We start from the raw sequence: 20,671 nt of genomic DNA, 5'->3' as shown, positions 1-20,671 counted from the left end.
AAAATTTGCAAAAGTATGAAAGCCTCATTCTGTTGGATTCCAAATAAATGTTGAAGGATTACAAAAGCTTAAGTCTGGAGAAATAGCAAAGTTCGTCTAATGTAGGATTTTGTAGACCTTGTTAAATTAGAATTTACATTTAAAATATATTTTTTGGTTTTGTTTGTAATTTCATATCCTATGGGATACTACAAAATTCTTTTTAAGTAGAGGGATTAATTGAAAAACTCACAAATGATTCTGGCATATTATTTGCCTAGATATTCTTTCAAGAGTGTTATAATTAGAACATAGTTAATAGATAATTCCCACAGTTCATGTATACCATGTTAATGTGAATAATCTAGACAGAGTTGCCAACAAATGGATGACATTAATTTATACGTATAGAAAAACCAAATTTTTAAGGGTTTGGTTTAATATGGTATGAAGAGAGTAATTGTGTGACATCTACTTTCTTCTACCGATATGTAACACAGGAAGCCATTTCCTTATTTATGTGCCTCTGTATACATGTAGAAAAATGCTAGGCTTGGGGTTTGTTTTCAGTTTTATTGGTTCATCCTAGAGCTTGAACTCTTAGCCTGGACAGTGCCTCTGAGCCTGTTTATGATCAAGGCCCATGCCCTACCACTTCAACCTCAGTGCCACTTGAGTCTGGCTTTTGTGGAGAAGTTTTTTGGAGATAAGATTCTAAGAAACCTTCCTGTCTGGGTGGGCTTTGAACCATAATTTTCCTGTCTTAGCATCCTGAATATTTATGATAGTTAAAAAAGTATAAATATAAATAATATTTGCAAGTTTTCTGATCTCAAGAATACCAGTGGAGGAAAAATGATGCAGCTCAGTTTATTGTGGTGTTCTTTTCAGAACAAGGAGGGCCTCACATTAGCAGAGGTTTAGTATTTTCTCAAAATAGAGATAAGGTATTCATGATGTGAATTAAGGAATTTTAGGTGCCCCTTACAAGTTGGAAAATGTTGGGCTAGGATGACTTTATGGCATAAATCTTGAGATTGATGGTCATAGAAATAATAGCTTACTCTGATAAACAATTGCTTACTCTTGAAGAAATAATTATTACACATGCTTCATAGTTTTATCCTCTACCAGAATGTGGCTATTTTTCTGTTGACTTCTTAATCTGTAACACCCCATTGGAAACTGCATCTATTGCAGAATTACATAACATGCAAACAGGTACTGTTTTGAATCTCTCAGGAATGTTGAGAATTTAAAAATGAGTAGTTATTAGTCATGAGAATTTTGAAGAACATATATTCTTTCCTCTTAACAACTTACTTACTTTTAAAAGTTATGGGTTTCCATAGCACTAAACTGTTTTCTGTTTTAGAATGAGAAAGCACTAAATTTATTCCTTTTTGAAAAATTTGGCAAGTATATTGTGAAAATATTGCCTAGCTGGATAACATTCAAGTTGCTGACCCTCTGATAAAGAAGGGGTAATTAATTCAAATTAGATGCCAAATAGTATTGATTTTTAAAATATTACTACATAAAGAATATTATTTACTGTGCCAATACAGTGAAATTATATTTTAAGCAGCTTATTTTTTCAATTTTATTATCAAAGTGATGTACAGTGGGGTTACAGTAATTGTAAGGTATAAATAATAACTTTTCAAATTGTTAACCGTTTCTCATTTTTCTCACAGTTTTCCTTCATCCCTTCACCCCTCACAAGTTGTAATGTACATTCCAACATATTGTCTTGTGAGTATTGCTACTGCATTGGTTTGCCTTTTGTCCTTTGTCTCACCATTATGCTTTTCCCCTTCCCTTCACTAATTAAGGTAAATGTATATACAATACAAAATGAAATACAGCAGGGATAAACCATAGGGCGAAAACCCAAAGAAAACAGAAATCACATAGTTCATCAAAAACAACAACCACAAATGAAAAAATCTGGTTCCATATCTTGGAATTCATTTTTCTTATCATCAGCTAATATGGTTATATATACACATAACAAAGCCACTGGATACTATATTATGAAAACAGCATGTTAACTTTTTGATGGTAAAGGTGGAATTAAGATCGGTGAATTCGCGGTTCTGATAAAGTATTTTCAAGAGTTTTAAAGTTATGACAGGTATATTTTAATTGGTCAAAATTTTAACAACTTAGCCTATTAAGAAAATTTAAAATTGCCTGGAAGAATAGGCTTTCATGCAAAGAAATCCAAGGAGACGTAGTAGAGAGGGAGCAATGTGGATGAAGATGGCTCTTTTTCACACTAAAAAAACAAACCTGAGAAACCTTGATGTAAATCCTGTAGGTTCCCTTGGAATTGTCTTAGCCAGGAACTATATTCTCACTGTTTGAAACAAGGTTGTATTGGAATTTAAATTCAAAGTTCTTAAAAAAATAAGGCATCAAAATTTGTGAATTTACCTTTAATTACCAAACTGTAATTCTTTGAAAAAGATAATTTGAGTCAAAATATTTAGGGAGAAAGTGCCCTTCACAATGAAAGAAGGTGTTGGGATTACACATTTTTGTTTTTAACACTTTCCACAATGTCTTTGGATGTGAAGCATTGAAACACAGAAAAAAATCTGATTGGATACTTCAAACGAATGATTTCACATTTCTAAGTGGCTCGCAAAAATAATATCCTTATTAATATGAGATAGTGAAGACTTTTCTTATTACATATGCCAAAAAGTTCAGAAAAGAATTGAGAAAATGGAAAAGTTAATTTAAAAAGTTTTCTTAGAAGACTTAGCGAAGCGTATTGTCTTCAGCAGTGAAGGGAGTCCAAAACTTTTTGATATAAATTGTGTTGGTATCTTTACTCCCTAAAGTAAGTTTATAGAGCCCATTTGGCTCATTACAATGCAGAACTGATTGAATGAAGACATGATGATAAATTCCACATCCAAATGAGGCAATTAAAGCGTTTTAAAAGAGAAATAATGAAGATGTAGCAGTGGTGGAGCCCATATAGTCCTTCAGGTTCACTAGACATGAAGCCAAGAAGCTGTGATTAATTGGAACTCCGGCAAGAGCTAAGAGGAGGACATAGAAGCATTGTCCTTTTGTAACAGACACTGTCTTCCAAGGTATGGGTGATTTAACTCAATTCTCCTCCATAGATCTTGGTGAATAAATGCAAGACCAAGAGAAAAATAATCTATTGAAATAATTTTGCATAGAAAAACTTCACTGTTCCTGATATGGTATCTAAGGAGAATCTTAAGAGAGAAGATAAAAGTGCAGTATTCTTTTGTTTCCTATAAGCATCTTGTTAGCAAAATATATCTTTGAGGTTAGACAATTTTGATTGAACCAACAAGTGATGGAATACTTATTTTTGTTGGAACTTTAGACACAAGAAGTCTTTCAAGGTAAAAGAAAAAAAATATAGCCAAATATTTGTGATCACAGCTTCTTGGACTGTTTTCTGGAGACAAAGTTTTACATTAGATTTCTCCTCATTAACTTAGATGTTGTTTCATGGCAACCAAATCCAAGAGGGAAGTTTAATGGACTCACTTGGCCAATTAAACAGCATGAAAGAAGAAAATGGAAAATAATATTTAATGAATTACTTTGCCATAAGAAAGAAGGAAAAATATAATTCAAAATCAATTGACTTAAAAGAATGAAGAAAGAGTAGTGAAGAGAGATTAGAGAAAATAGTATTGTTTTCTCTCCAGTGGAGTAATGGGTTCTTGGTCTTGTTTCTTCTATTCTATCCTCACAAGCTACCAAATGTGTTTCAGGACTGGATTATCCAGTTCAGACAGAAAACTCGTAGAAGAAAGATACCATTTGCAGCAGATGTAGGTGATATATAACCTTAGACAATCTATTTAATTCTGTTCAAAATTATCCCCTATCCCAAATTTCCCTCTTTGAACAGCTTTGTTTGCTTTTCCAAAAACTGCCCTTCATTAACTGATTAAAATTTTGAGAGGTCATATTCATACTCTCTGGAGCTTGCTGATGGTTGTGATTTTTGAGTGTTTTTTGTTTCTTGTTGTGTTTTTTAACATGAATTTTAAAAGATTGTGCAATTGTTTCACAATTAAATATATCCATCTTATTGTCCAATGCTCCTAGATCGGAGTCACTCCTTCCATCATTCTCAACCAACCTTTCTCCAAGATTTATTTTCAATTTACCACTTCATTTATCATATGTGTACATTGAGTATTCTAGCTGTACTTGCCCCTTGTTCATTTTTCATTCATTCTATGTCTTTACTATAATTCCTCTCTGGTTGAAACTTCCTGATAGTCATTCTGTTAAACTCTCTATTAATACTTTGAAAGGTTTATATACATTCCATGGACTTTCAATCATGCATATTCTTGAACTGATGTCAGCTTTTATTTCCATAATTGATTCATCTGAAGCAGCAATTTGCAAGACTGGAGACGTGAAGCACCTAAACATGATTTTATTCTCATCCATTTGGAACATTAATCTTTAGTCAAAAAGAAAGTTAAAAATGGCTTAGAATGTATTCCTAACTACGAATTTTTATAAATGGCTTTGTACAATGGTGTGATTCTTTTATTTTACATGGAATAATATTTTCTACTACCTATAAGTTTTGGGAAAAGAAGAAAATTACAATTTATTCTGAGAGAAATATGATAGAAATAGAAGACAGATATTATGTTTGTCATATCTCTGATGAGTACCCCTATTCAAGACTTAATGTTATATTTCTTACTATGTTAGACAAAGGGAAAACATAAAATAACATTTGATAAGGCAACTATTTGTGACTTTTTAAAATGTACCTTATTAAATGATGAAATTTATTAGCTAACATTTGGGTTTGAAATTTAGGAGGCTGATCGATTTAACACAATTCTGGAAGGCCCTTACTGAAAAACACAAATTGTGGATGGTACTATTTCTATACTTTAATGAATGATTGAACGTGTTTGGGATTAGTGCTGTGTAATAATTCAACTCTATTGTAACTTGCTCCCTGCACTTGAAAAACTTGTAATGTCACTAAGCATCATCAACTTGTCAAATGTTATTTTGGCGAATTTGATTTTTAAAAGTTTATTTGAAAAGGAATACACTTTCAGGAGATTCAATGTAGATTATCATTGGTTTGAGAGTGACATTTTTATACCACAGAACGATGTTGTACTGAAGTCCGAGTGTTTTGAAGCACTCCTTAGTGCTTCAAATGTTTTTCTGAATTACATTTGACCTCTAAGTAAGTTTTCTGGGCTTTGGTAGACCAATTATGGATCTATCCTTCCAGGATCTATTTTTTGGCCCACTTATGTTGGAATAAAATCTTTCATTAATCATAGGGGAGGGGTGTTAAATATAAGCTTATGACACTTTGTGAACTTGTTCACTCATATGGGCTGGTCATCTATAAGTTGAATGTTAGAATTACAGTACTTTCTCTGAAATTTTGTTATCTCATCCTTCATTTTAAGTTGCCTTGCATTTCACAATTGCTTACTGCTAATTCCTGCATCTCAAGGAATTGGGGCCCTGAAATATAGGAAATGAGAAATTGAGATGGGTCTTGAATTACTTTGTTGTTGAGATGTTGCAGGGGCCTTGGTGAGAAGTCTTGCTCCTGTCATCTGATGATGCAGGTAACTGGGACCTGGGAACATAGGACCCATGGGTACTGAAGAGGAATAATGTGTTTTAGACATCTTAGCAAAATTTGGGTATAATCAGTAGGAATGCTTCAGAAATATGGAGAAAAACATTTTGGGACAAGCGATTTAAAGCAATAAACAGAGCAGCAGAGCAAAATCCATTATAGATTAGAGGAAAACATTGTTTTTTTGCCATGTGGATTCAGAAGACCAAGAACAGAATATATCACAAGGTAATACTAAAGATATTGCATTGATACTTTTTAAATTCTAATATACATTTTAAACCTAATTATTTTTATTTCAATTCTATTTATTGGAATAAATAAATATCAATTTATTTGTAAAATTATCAACTAATTCTAGTAAGTTTCACTGTGTGAAATATAAAATCAGCACATATTAATATAAAATATATAACTATATATACTATAATTAAAAGGCACACGTTTTGCATTGTTCTGTTGTAGTTACTGTATCAAAGGCAAATCTGTTTTAAAGTATTAATCCATTATCTCTACCTCAGTGTTTGATAGAGTTAGAGCTAAAGCTTTAACATTTGTAGATTTACAGCATGGAGGCAATAGGAAACACTGTGATTAAACCATTATCATTTTAATGCCTAATAACAAGGAGAAACATATGGACTTCTCCTGCAACTATGAAAATATTTGATGATAAAAAGGCAGTAGTGTAAGTTCCTTCCTGGTTGGATGGTAGACAGGCCAGGACATTAAGTCATCATGCATACCAAAAAAATTTTCACCTTCTTGGCTTCAGCTACTTTTGAAATGGAAGGTGTAATAAACAATTATATTTTGATAAAATACCTTCTAGTCTGAACAGTTCTGTTTGAACTGTTCATCTCTCTATGATCCCTTGTAAACAAGATTAGTTTTGTTCCAGTAAAACAATCTATGCTGTCAGCATAAGATATTCTGGTTGGTCTGTTCCCACATGGAAGAAGTATAAAGGCTGAGGTAGACATTTGTGCCAGTAACACATCATTTGGGAAAATGTCAGCTGAAGAAGTTTAGAAGTAGCTCTTAAGCAACGCTTACTTTGAATCCATTAGGTCCACAGAGCTAACACAGTTGGATAAATAAGTACTTGAAAAAGCCATCACCTTTGGACTTATCAATAAATAATTGAGAGTACAATCAGATTCCAAATCAAAAAATTTAAGATAGTCATTGACAAAAAAAATTTGCAAATGTGAGCAATAGATTGATCAATATCATTTTTTCCACTACGCACAGAATTTTAAGGAAATAAGATAGATAGCATTGTTAGGAACAATAAGGTTTCCTTGTTACTAGTAGGCACCCATAGATAAAAACCTGTATAAAGATTGCATCATTAACTACATAAATTTAGAGGATACTACATGGTTCAGTAGCAAGTATACTGAAATTACAATGCAAAGATTAACATTAAGACCTAGAAAAAAAAAGGAATCAAACTGTTTCTATATGGAATGCAATTGGAAAGGACACATTAAGGAACCTATATATTATAAAATAATGTAGAATACACAGTATATCTAAGAAAAAATAAAATAAATTATGAACATTATGCAAACATAGAATATAGAATATTTTAAAATATACTTTTTCAGACAAGCACCAGAAATATTTTATTTTCTATACTACTCATTTCAACAGGTAAGTTAAAATTATTTCTGATTGAAAATCACAATCTCTGAAGAAATCATTATATATGTATACAAAAAATACTGAATACATTTTGACATGCAATGCAGGCAATTCACTTGAAAGAATTCCGCGGAATCCATGAATTTTTACAGTAAAATATTGGTGTTGGCAGGCACCGGTATCTCATGCCTATAATCCTAGCTACACAGGAGGCTGAGATCTGAGGATCATGGTTCAAATCCAGCCTGGGAAGGAAAGTCTGTGGTACTCTTCAATAAACCTCTAGAAAACTGGAAGTGGAGCTGTGGCTCAACTGGTAGAGCTCTCACCTTGAGCTGAAGAGCACAGGGATAGCTCCCAGGCCCAGAGTTCAAACCCCATGACCGACCAAAAAAAAAAAAAAGATATTGCTCTTATTTGGATTGTGAAAATATTTTGTAGGGACATAAAAGATGGACTTGCATTTAAGAAACGTAACCCGACCATTAGGACTTAGGTGAACAATTTGTACAGCCTTCCACAACTTCATAGAGGTAGTGATACATACTTATCCTTTTGGCAATATCAAATGCAGTTTCTTCTATGTTGTTCTTCATGCCTGGTTTTATATAATGGTTCAACAAAAGGAGATCCAGCATATCTTTGCTATCTCAATTCTCAGCAGCAAGATGTAAGGGGGTCAAGAGGCCTTTAGTTTGGGCATTGGTTTCTGTATCATGATGAAGTAAGAAAGAAGCCACTCTAATATTATTCCACATATATGCACATATATGTGCAGGGGTGTCCAGTCATCTACAGTTATTGCATGTGCCGTTTGAGACACCAACTCACTGACAATGTGTAAGTGTCCACTGTAGGCTTCTCGATGAGGAGGGATATACTCATCGGCATCCCTACTATTCACATGAGTGGCCTTTTGGGTAAGAAGTCACTGCACTGTAGTGAGCCGAATATTTTTGGCAGCCCAATGAAGAAATTTCCTTGGATCCTTCTCCACTTTTTATCTTGCAATTGATATCATTCCTTACTTTTTTATCTTGTTCCTCATATTCCTAAGAATTGCCAAACCAGAGACTTTGAGTGCCAGTGGGAATGAGGTGTCCATGTATTTCCCTAATAGTTCACATTGGTTGACCTGGTCAGAAATATCCAGTGAATTTTCTGCATCTGTTTATTCACCATTTCTCTTTTTCCAATTTTACTATTCGAAATTATTCTAACTGGAGAGCAGGGAATTGATGGAGAGCAGAGGAAAGATGTTCTTCCGCATTCAAATGTATACACTGAAAATGAGGACAAGTGATGTCTTCATGTGAAGCTTATTCTAGGAATGAGAAAATAGGAAATAACGCCTTCTATATAAATGATTTTGGAAATGGCAGAGCAAAAAGTGAAATGCTGCAACCAAAAATATGAAAGCAAAATAAATTAGGATAATTTTTGGGTAATCATATTATCTATGAGAACCAAGAAAGGGAGAGACAAAGAGAGAGACAGATGAGTAATGACGTTGCTTGCCACAAAATCCATTCCTCTGATCAATTAATAGAACAAACAAAATATTATTTTTTTAAAAAGATGGGAGTTCAGGAAGATGGCAGACGAGAAGCTGGAAGCTAAACAAGCTCTCGCATAGAAAGCAGTTTTAGAGTTATAGTGAATAGTTCTAAGCCAGAGAATCACACCAAGTGTGCCTTCACAGAAAAAGATTAAGGCCAGAGAGAGAAAACACAGGCAAGGAGACAGCTCTGAGCATTTGCCAGCAGCTGCTGCGGCGGCGGCAGCGGCAGTGGTGGCGACTACAGCCGCCATACCTGAATCACAGAGAGTCCGGGACGAAGGAGCCATACGCGGCAGGTGAGCGGATTCCACTAAACACCAGCAAGAACCGACAATGAGAAGAAAAATTCATCCTGCAGTTTGCAGACCAGAGAAGACCCAGGAACCAAGTTTCGGCATGAGTAGAAGCCTAACATCCTCACTCCTTCTCAGGGAACAGAGGAGGGAAGACCACACTCCCCCCCCATCAGTACCGGAAATCACCATCTTGGATACCGACAAAGGTTGGTGGAGCTGCTAGCTCCAATTCAGGCCTTGGAATAAATCTAGAGTCATCTAGCAGGTCACAAGAGCCTAAATGACCTGCCAGACTCAGCTCCACCCAGGGAAAAGTCACCCACCTCGGGCGCCAGCCCTAGGAGTGGCTTTCTCCACCGGGTAATCAAAGCCAGAGGCTACCCCTCCCTTTAGCAGCCTGGACAATCAATTGAAATTCAGTAAACAGAAACCCTGAGAGTGGCTCCAGGCTGGGCTCTGTGAGTTTCTCACAAACCAGCCCCCGGGAAAAGCTACTGTTTACTGAAAGGCCTCAACTCTACCCAGAACCTAGCCTCATCACAGCATCTCCAAACTCGAGGAAAAAGCAGATCTCCCTCCCATTGAACTAACCTGGGAAGAGGATCGCAAAACATTGGGGAAAGCAGAGCATTTTTCTGCCTATTCAAAGAAACTGAATTAAGCAACCAACCAAGCCACAGGAACACAACCAGACCAGAGACTCCAACAAGAGGCTGGTTAGAGACACAAGGGAGATACCGGATTTTTCCCACTCTTCACAAAAAATAATTTTTTGTGTACCTTTTTAAAAAAAATTTTTTTTCTAAATTTTTTTTAATCTTTAATTTTTACTTTTTTTGAAAAAAAATTTTTTCTAGTAATTTTTTCCTCTTAGAATTTTATTGTAGGGGTATAAGTTTGTGTGTGTTTTTCGTTATTTTTGTTTTTGTTATTTTTTTGTTTTGTTTTGTTTTTTGTTTAGCTCTACTGAACTTCTGATCTTTTTTCTTTGTTTCTTATCCTTTTTACCTGTTCTTCTCTTTCGTTCTTCTTTACGTGACTTAATTGCTGTTCTGCATATCCTCAGATAAACCCGCACTGGATTATTAGACCTTATTACCCATTGTGTACACACTTAATAGACAAATTTATTACTCAATTTGAAACCTTTTAGACTTAAATTCCTTAATAGCAGTACTACTTCTTTATACCTATATAATATTTTAAGTATTTTTATTTTTAAGTTTTTCACATCTCCTTTATATCCCTCCCCCTCTCTCATTATATTCATGTTCTTCTCTGGATAGTTTGTTTTTCAATCTTAATAATATTTTTTAATTTTTACCTTTCTATTTTTTTTCTGGTCTCTTGTGGTTGCCTTTTTCTTTCTTCTTTTTTTTCTCTCCCTCTACTTTCATCCTATCCAACCTATTTCCTGCTTTGAGATTAGGATATAGTTAACACTCCCTGTGCCTTCCCACATCACTCTATTCCTATTTTTTACCCACATCTCTTCCTAACCCTAATAATTTCTGGTTTACCAAATTCTTCTATGGGGTTCGTAGCACATTAATATACAGTTGTCTGATCTTGAATAGATGTATCTGATGAACTAAATTATATCTGCAGAGTATTGACTGTGCAAATACAGACTTTGGTTGATGCTTGCCTTAAGGTAGTGTTCTAGCACAAAACGTGTTAATTTCATCCAAAATGGGCAGAGTAAGCCAGAAAAACACAAGAAAAATGGCAAGTCCAGTATCTCAACTCCCACTCATGATAACCAGGGCACAGAACAGATAATGAATAATGCAGAGGAGAGTTCCCAAATAGTTCTACAAACACTGCTGGCAAACATGATAAATGAAAAGATTGAAATCATACAAAGGACTCTTTATGAGCGTGATAGGGAGAGAGAGGAGGCAATTCAAAAGTTTATACAGGAATATCATGAGCGTGAGGAAGCTATTCAAAAACTGAAGCAGGATTTGCATGAGCAGCTTGAGAATACACAAAGAGAAAGGCAGGAATGGCATGAGCTGGCTGAGAACACTCAAAGAGAACTACAGAAATCTCATGAACGGGAGAAAGCTAAGCAAAGAGTAATACAGGAATTGATAGAGCAGGATGAGAATACACAAAGATCACTAAAGGCATTCATGGTATCCATTAACAAAGAGCTGAAAGAAGTCAGGGAGACCACCAAGGGAATGGTGAATGGAAACCAACAGAAGGAATGGGAGTCCAAGGAAACCATAAACAATCAATTAAGTGATTTGAGAACAAACACTGAACACCAAATTAAGGAAGTAAAGAAGTTCATACAAGATCTAAAACAAAGCAACAAGAATTTGAAGCCATCAAAGCTGAAAAAATAGAAGGAAAAGAAATAAAAAACAAAGTAGAATGTATTGACAGCAGGTTAGACCATGCAGAAGATCGAATCTCAGGGATTGAAGACACCCTGGACATTACAGAGAAAGAACATACAACCATCCAAGACAAGTCCAAGAAATATGAGAGATCTATCCAACACTTGGAAGACACCACCAGAAGGCCTAATCTAAGGATAATGGGTGTAGAGGAGCACCTAGAAACAGAAGTTAATGGTCTAGAAAAATTTGTTTAAGAGGATACTTGCAGAGAACTTCCCAAAGATGAAAAAAAATAGGCATATTCAAATACAAAAAGCTTTTAGAACTCCAAATAGAACAGACCAGAATAGGACATCCAACCGTCACATAATAATCCACACAGGATCAATTCAGACCAAGGAAAAGATCCTTAAAGCTGTCAAGGAGAAAAGATTAATCACCTATAAAGGGAAATCAATTAGAATCACCTCAGATTTCTCAGCAGAGACAATCAAAGCAAGAAGAGCCTGGAATGACGTATGCCGTGCACTACAAACAACTATCAACCAAGAATACTGTACCCAGCTAAATTCTACTCTCTAACTGAAGGCCAAATAAAAACCTTCCATGCCAAAGAAAAATTGAAACAATGCATCTCCACCAAACCAGCCATACAAAAGATTCTTAAAGATATCCTACACATAGAAAATCAACAAGACCACAATAAAGGCCAAGAAACTGCACCCAAACTGAGAATCCAAGAACCATAGGAAGAACCCAGTTTTCCCAGCCCCAAGAAGGTGGATAACATGGCAGGAACTCCCAAATACCTCTCAGTCCTATCTCTTAACATTAACGGACTTAACTCTCCAATTAAGGGACCTAGGCTGTCTAGTTGGATTAAAAAACAAGATCCTTCTATCTGCTGCCTTCAGGAGTCACATCTTGCCCCTAAAAACGAACACATTTTCAATGTTAAAGGCTGGAACAAAATCTACCAAGAAAACGGCACCCATAAACAGGCGGGAGTTGCAATCCTAATATCAGATAAAATAGACTTCAAATTAAAATTTGTGAGAAGAGATAAAGAAGGTCGCTACATACTAATTAAGGGATCTCTCTTTCAGGAGGATATTACAATTCTAAATATCTATTCTCAAAACAACGGAACACCCAAATTTATCCAAGAAACACTACTTTCCCTCAAATCCCACAGAAATCCAAAGAAATTAATTGTTGGGGATTTTAACACACCACTCTCACCACAAGCTAGATCAACTTGGCAAAAACTCAACAGAGAAACCGCAGATCTAAACAACTGCATAGGTCAACTAGATTTAACAGATATCTACCGAATATTTCACCCAACAACATCAGAATACACGTTTTTCTCAGCAGCACAAGGAAATTTTAAAAAAATAGACCACATTTTATGCCACAAATTAAACTTGTCCAAATTCAGAAACATTGAAGTTATACCTTGCATTTTCTCAGACCACAAGGTAATAAAATTAGAACTCAAGCCCAAAAGCCACCAACAAACTCCGGTAACACATGGAGGCTAAACAACACACTGCTGAATCTCAAGCTGGTCAAGGAAGAGATTAGAAATGAAATTGAAATATTCATTATATTCAACAAAAATGAGCACACAAATTACCAGCTCCTCTGGGACAGAGCCAAGGCAGTACTCAGAGGCAAGTTTATAGCTCTGAGTTCCTACATCAACAAATTGGAGAGATCTGAAACCAACAATTTAATGAGACATCTGAACCTCTTTGAAAAAGAGCAGCAAGATAAAGCCTAATCCAATAGATGGAAAGAAATAATTAAAATTAAATCACCATTAAATGTATTAGAATACAAAAAACTATAGAAAGAATCAAGAAAAAAAAGAATTGGTTCTTTGAAAAAGTTAACAAAATTGACAGACCCTTAGCAAATCTTAACAGAAAAAGAAGAGAATACACCCAAATAAATAAACTCAGAGATAAGAATGGAAACATCACCACGGAAACAGCCAAGATTCAAAACATTTTAAGGGAATATTCTCAAAACTATATGCAAATAAGTTTGAGAACTTGGCAGAAATGGACCTTTTCCTAGCAAATATTGACATGCTAAAACTAAACCAAGATGAGTTAAACAATCCTAACAGGCCCATATCAAGCATTGAAATAGAAACAGCAATAAGAGACCTTCCAGCTAAGAAAAGTCCAGGACCAGATGGTTTTACAGTCGAATTCTACAAGGCCTTCAAAGCTGAGCTCACACCAATGCTCCTCCAACTCTTCAATGAAATTGAAAGAGAAAGTTCACTACTGAACACATTCTATGAAGCCATCATAACCCTCATCCCAAAACCAGGCAGGGACTCATCAAAGAAAGAGAACTATAGACCCATTTCTTTGATGAATATTGATGCAAAATTTCTCAACAAAATTTTGGCCAATCGACTTCAACAATGCATCCAAAAAATCATACACCATGATCAAACAGGATTCATTTCAGGGATGCAAAGCTGGTTCAATATACCAAATCAATTATTATTATTCATCACATCAACAGTAGCAAGGATAAGAACCAAATGGTTTTCTCAATAGATGCAGAAAAAGCATTCGACAAGATCCAACACAGCTTTATGATAAAGGATTTGGAAAAATTAGGAATCCATGGAACATTCCTCAATACAATAAAGGCTGTATATGACAAACCTACAGCCAGCATTATACTTAATGGTGAAAAACTAAAGTCATTTCCTCTTAACTCAGGAACAAGACAAGGATGTCCACTCTCTCTACTTCTCTTCAACCTAGTATTAGAATGTGTAGCTACAGCAATAAGACAAGATGCAGACATAAAGGGGATCCAAATAGGGAAAGAAGAAATAAATCTCTCCCTCTTTGCAGATGACATGATCTTGTATTTAAAGAATCCCATAGACTCCATTCCCAAATTACTCAAGCTGATTCAAAATTTTGGCAAAGTAGCAGGGTATAAAATTAGCCCTCAAAAATCAATGGCTTTTCTGTTTGCCAACAATGAGAAAAGTGGGGCTGAAATTAGGAAAGCAACTCCATTTGTAATAGGACCACAAAAAAATAAAATACCTAGGAATTAACTTAACCAAAGAAGTGAAGGACCTCTATGATGAAAACTTTAAAATCTTGAAAAAGAAAAACAAAACAGAACTTAGAAAATGGGAAAAACTACCATGCTCCTGGATTGGAAAGATCAACATCGTGAAAATGGCAATACTTCCCAATGCTATGTACTAACTCAATGCGATACTTATCAAAATTCCAACCTCATTCTTCAAGGAAATAGAAGAGGCAATCCAAAAATTCATATGGAACAATAAAAGACCCCGAATAGCAAAAACGCTCCTCAACGGAAAGAACCCTGCTGGAGGAATATCAATTCCAAATTTCAAACTCTTCTAGAAAGCCATAGTAATCAAAACAGCTTGGTACTGGTACAAGAACAGACCTCAGGACCAATGGAATCGAACTGAAAACCCAAAAATGATCCTAGAGACCTATAACCATCTAATATTTGATAAGGGAGCTAAAAAAAAATAGAATGGAAGAAAGACAGCCTCTTCAGTAAATGGTGCTGGCAAAATTGGTTAACTACTTGTAGAAAACTAAAGCTAGATCCTTATATATCACCCTGCACCAGAATCAACACCAAATGGATCAAAGACCTCAGAGTCAAAGGAGACACCCTGATAATATTACAGGATGGAATAGGAGAAACCCTAGGTCTCCTTGGCGCAGGCTGAAATTTTCTTAATAGGGACCCAGAAACACAACAAATCAAAGAAAGGTTGGACAAATGAGACTGCATGAAGTTGCAGAGCTTCTGCATGACAAAGGACATAGCTAGCAAGATCAATAGAAAGCCCATGGATTGGGAGAAGATCTTCACTAGCCATACAACGGACAATGGTCTCCTATTTAAAATATATTTGGAGTTCAAATAATTAAATCCCCCAACAACAAATCCTCAAAGAGACAACTGCCCAATAAATATGTTGTCTAATGACTTAAAGAGAAACTTCTCTGAAGAAGAAATAAGGATGGCCGATAGACACATGAAGAAATGCTCAATTTCCCTAGCCATAAAAGAAATGCAAATCAAAACAACATTGAGATACCACCTCACCCCAGTTAGAATGGCATAAATCAAGAACTCTAATAACAACAGATGCTGGAGTGGATGTGGACAGAAGGGGACCTTACTTCATTGTTGGTGGGAATGTAAACTTGTTCAACCACTTTGGAAAGTAGTATGGAGGTTCTTCAAAAGACTCCACATAGAGCTCCCCTATGACCCAGCAGTCCCACTTTTGGGCATTTACCCAAATGTTTACAAACAAGACCACACTAAAGCTACCAGCACAACTATGTTTATTGCAGCATTATTTACCCAAGCTAAGATCTGGAAAAAACTCAGATGGCCCTCAGTAGATGAATGGATCAAGAAAATGTGATATATATACACAATGGAATTCTATGCCTCCAGAAAGAATGACATTGCCCCTTTTGTTTGGAAATGGAAAGCCTTGGAAAAAATTATATTAAGTGAAGTAAGCCAAGCCAAGCTGAGAAGGTCAGATAAGGTAATGTTAGGAAAATGAACCCTAAGATATCTATTTTAAATGTGTTTTTTTCTTTCATGCATTTGTTTCTAATGCAATTTTAAGATTATTTCTTTGTTGCTTTGTAAGCCCCTCCCCCACAGTATAACCTCAGCTTTCCTGTATTTGATGTCGGTATAATGTGTGGAGCGGAAGGGAAAACAGGTCGTTTAAGGATACAGGTGGACCTGTTGCAACGATAAGAAGTACAAGTTATCATGTCGAAACGAACTTTACAATTTGGGAGGTGGGAAGATTGGATGGGGGGGAGAGAGGATGGGAATGGATGGGAAGGGTAAACAAAGGAGGAGGCTACAATGCTTCATAAGAAATGTACTCACTATCTTGCCCATGTTTTTGTAACAAACTATTCAGAGAAGAACATGAATATAATGAGAGAAGGGGAGGGATATAAAGGAGATGTGAAAAACTTAAAAATAAAAATACTTAAAATATTATATAAGTATAAAGAGGTAGTACTGCTATTTAGGAATTTAAGTCTAAGAGGTTTTGAATTGAGTAATAAATTGTGGATTAAGTGTGTACACAATGGGGGATAAGGTCTAAAAATGGACTACGGGTTTATCTGAGGATGTGCAGAAGAGCAATTAAGTCTCATAATGAAGAACGAAAGAGAAGAACAGATGAAAAGGATAAGCAAGAAAGAAAAGAGATCAGAAGTTCAGTAGAGCTAAACAAAAAACAAAACAAAAAAAAACAAAAAAAGAAAGAAAAACACACAGACACTTATACCCCTAAAATAAAATTCTAAAAGGAAAAGAAAAATTACTAGAAAACAATTTTTTTTTCTCAAAAGGTAAAAAAGATTAAAAAAAATTTTTAGAAAAAATTTTTTTCTATAAATCTTACAACAAAAAAAAATTCTTTTATTTTTTTGGAGGGGTGGGAATAATCCTGGGTCTCCCTTATGTCCATAACCAGCCTCTTGTTGGAGTCTCTGGTCTGCTTGTGTTCCTGTGGCTTGGTTCGTACTTAAGTCAGTTTCTCTGAACAGGCAGAAAAATGCTCTGTGATCCTTCTCCCAGATTAGTTCAATGGGAGGGAGATCTGCTTTGAATATCACAAAAGTGGGAGATGGCTTTTTCCTCGAGTTTGGAGACGCTGTGATGAGGCTAGGTTCTGGGCAGAGTTGAGGCCTTTCAGCAAACAGTAGTTTTTCCCAGGGGCTGGTTTGTGAGAAACTCACAGAGCCCAACCTGGAGCCACTCTCAGGGTTTCTATTTACTGAATTTCAATTGATTGTCCAGGCTGCTAAAGGGAGGGGCAGCCTCTGGCTTTGATTACCCTGTGGAGAAAGCCACTCTGGGGCTGGCGCCTGAGCTGGGTGACTTTTCCCTGGGTGGAGCTGAGTCTGGCAGGTCAGTTTAGGCTCTTGTGACCTGTTAGATGACTCTAGATTTATTCCAAGGCCTGAGTTGGAGCTAGCAGCTCTGACGAGCTTTGTCGGTATCCAAGATGGTGATCTCCAGTTCTGTGGGTGGGGAGGGGTGGCCTTCCCTCCTCTGTTCCCTGAGACGGAGTGAGGATTTAGGCTTCTACTCCTGCCTAGTCTTGGTTCCTGGGTCGTCTCTGGTCTGCGAACTGCAGGATGAATTGGTCTTCTCCTTGTCGGATCTTGTTGGTGTTGAGTAGAATTCGCTCGCCTGCCACGTCTGGCTCCTTCTTCCCAGACTCTCTGTGATTCAAGTATGGCGGCTGCAGTTGCTGCTGCCACCACTGCCACAGCCGAGGTGGCTGTTGGCAATTGCTCAAGGCTGTCTCCTTGCCTGTATTTTCTCTCTCTGGCCTAATTCTCTGTCCTGTGAAGGCACACGTGGTGTGATTCTCTGGCTTAGGACTGTTCACTGTAACTCTAAAACTGCTTTCTATGCGAGAGCTTGTTTTGCCTCCAACTTTTCCTCTGCCATCTTCCCGCAACTCTGCATATAGGCTTTTTTATGAATCATGTTATGAAAACCCAGTTTTTATGAAAGTAAATGGAATAGAATAAAAGAATGTAAGTGAAATGGGTAAGCTAATTATTAGTATAACTTTGTTTTCTATTAACAGTCCATTGAATGTACATGATGCAGTTCAATTATTTCCTTTGGGTCTCTAACTTCAGTTAGTTTTAGAATCTTTATAGTTATGAGTGAACGTTTAGTATAAATAAAGATCTTTTTAAATGATTAGAATTAACCTTTTGTTTTGTTTCCTACTCCCAAGAAAATTAGTTATTTTTAAGTGTTAATAGTTTATCATTATCATTATCATAGGGAATCATTATTATCCTAGGGAATTAAAAAATGCAGTATTATTGATGTCTTTTTAAACCAATTGTATTCACAAGTTGGAGACTCTTTAATACATACTTTCGTCTTGGTTTCTACGATTTTTAACCTCTCGTTCCTAACATTAATGATAGGTCAGACTGCATTTTTGGGTATATGAAAGGTAAAATATTTAACTGGGGTCAAAAGTGGTTTTTATATCAGTCTTTCTTTAATAACATTTTTTTAAATTTTATTTTATTTTTTTTGTGAACATACTGTACAGAGGGGTTACAATTACATGGGCAGGATAATGCGTACATTTCTTATCAAAAATTGCAGTCTCCTCCTTTGTTTACCCTTCACATCCCTTCCCAGCTTCCTCCCTATCCCCCCACCCAATCCTCCCCCTTCTCCCCCCCAACGTTGTAAAGCTCGTTTTCGACATGACAATTTGTACTTCTCATAGTTGCAACAGCTCCACCTGTATTTAATAACATTTTAAACTAGTAAATTTCTCTCAAAATGTTGGGTATAAAAAGCAATCAAAATACTTCTAATGGTAAAAAATTTAGGTGAGCTACAATATGGAAAAGATTGCTCCAAAAGACCTGCAGTCTTTTTCTATCAGGAATTGGGCAGGTCATTCTTTCAGTAAGACTGTGTTAACGAGAGATGGGGTCCCCAGGCAGTGCAGTGTAGAGTGAAGGGATAAAATATGATTTCTACTATTTTGAGCTAGAAATCAAGAATGTTATAGTTTAGCAGTTCCTTTAACCAGAGAGGTATAAATTGATTATGAATTTGGAGTTTTCATATTTCAGTTACTTATTTTCTTTTATTTGTTGTTGTTGGTCATGGGGCTTGACCTCTGGGCTTGGGTGCGGTCCCTGCACTCTTCCACTGAAGGTGAGCGCTCTACCACTTGGACCACAGTGCCACTTCCAGTTTACTAGTGGTTTATTAGAGATAAGAGTCTCACAGTCTGTCCTGCCCGAGCTGGCTTTGAACCACAATCCTCATATCTCAGCCTCCTGAGTAGCTAGCATTATAGGCGTGAGCCTCTGTTGTCTGGCTTAGTTACCTATTTTCTAACAAAGACAAAGTGAAATATAATTAGAGTGTGGACAATAATTTTGGGAAATTTTCCTAGAATTAGTAGACTGAGTGCTGGTATTTAGTTATAAAATAGAATGAGGTTATTTGATATGGTGGGAATGGACCGCAGGCCAACACTTACCATGTGTGCAATGTTGTACTAGTAATTCCAATTCTGAAGACTTAAATATCATCATCTTAGAATTAAAAATAGAAGTAGTATAGAAGTAGTTCCACTTTATGGAATTATTGTGAGGATTAAATTAGATACCAAAGGTAAAGTACTTGGAAAAACAATCAGAGTTTGATATTTTCTAATTGTTATTTTATCATATGATGTATTCTAATATTTTTATTGTGATTTATATATTGTGTCTATTTAGGATATGCAAATTGATGTATTGATATTCATTGCGTTGTTCCCTTTTCTGTCATTACGCGGATAATACCTGCAAAGAAAATTTCTCAGAAGGAAATTATCATATTGACTCATGGTTTTAGATCAAATGTCTCCATTGTTTTTAATTGTATTTTTATTAAATAGTTGTATGAAGGGTTTTCCATTCAAGGAATCAGTTTATAAGTACGATGGATCTTTACGTAACTTTCTCATATCCTTCCAAACCTCACCCCAATTTCATTTTTGCTAGTTTCATATTATCTGCATTGAATATTATGGCTTCACTCTCTTCTTCCATAAGTCTCTTTATTCCTTCCCATTGACTTCCTCTCACAATTTCCAAGTGATAGTTTCCTGGTATTTGTTTTGTTGGATTAAAAGTTCAAATTTATAAGAAATTACACCTTTTAAATACTCCTCTGCAAATAGCATGCTTTGATTAATACTGTTGTTTAACTTGCATAAAATTCTGGCTTCCAAATACGCGTCCTTTTTGTGTCTGGCTCTGACGTCGTTTACTTAACATAATTTTAGATCTATCCATTTCTTTGCAAATGCTGTAACGGTCTTTATAATGGATGGGTGCAATCCAATTGTGTATATGGGCAACACTTTCTCCAACCATCCCTACGCTAAAGGGCATCTGGGCTGTTTCCATAATAAGTTCTCTACGGTGAATAGTGCAGTAGAGAACATGATTGTGAGACTGATTTTACTATAACCTTTTGGAAGAATTCACCACTATTTTTCTGGGAGCAATCCTCTAGCCAATTTTCCAGAATAAGTACATCCATT

This window comes from Dipodomys spectabilis, unplaced genomic scaffold (genome assembly GCF_019054845.1).
Source record: "Dipodomys spectabilis isolate Male_0828 unplaced genomic scaffold, ASM1905484v1 ptg000237l, whole genome shotgun sequence".
In the NCBI taxonomy this organism is placed as follows: Eukaryota; Metazoa; Chordata; class Mammalia; order Rodentia; family Heteromyidae; genus Dipodomys; species Dipodomys spectabilis.
Note: the sequence above shows the minus strand (reverse complement) of the source record.